Here is a 232-nt window from a genome sequence, read left to right as displayed (position 1 = left end):
GTGTGAGCCGTGTGCGAACAGAGGGCGCTGGCGGGACGGGACGGCTGCTCTGCAGCTCGGCTGCTTCGAGCGGGCTCGCAAACTGTGCTCGTTCGCAATACAGCCGAGTGTAGCACTTGGTTTAGAAGAGACAACGAATACGCGAAACCCTGCGGAGGTGAACGAGAGGCGGAGAAGCGAAGCCGCAGGGCAGCTCATGCCGCACACCGGCAGCCCGGGCCCGGCGGCACGC

Source organism: Meleagris gallopavo, chromosome 7, assembly GCF_000146605.3.
Source record: "Meleagris gallopavo isolate NT-WF06-2002-E0010 breed Aviagen turkey brand Nicholas breeding stock chromosome 7, Turkey_5.1, whole genome shotgun sequence".
Classification (NCBI taxonomy): Eukaryota; Metazoa; Chordata; class Aves; order Galliformes; family Phasianidae; genus Meleagris; species Meleagris gallopavo.
The sequence above is the reverse complement of the archived record's forward strand: the minus strand, read 5'-3'. Positions refer to the sequence as shown.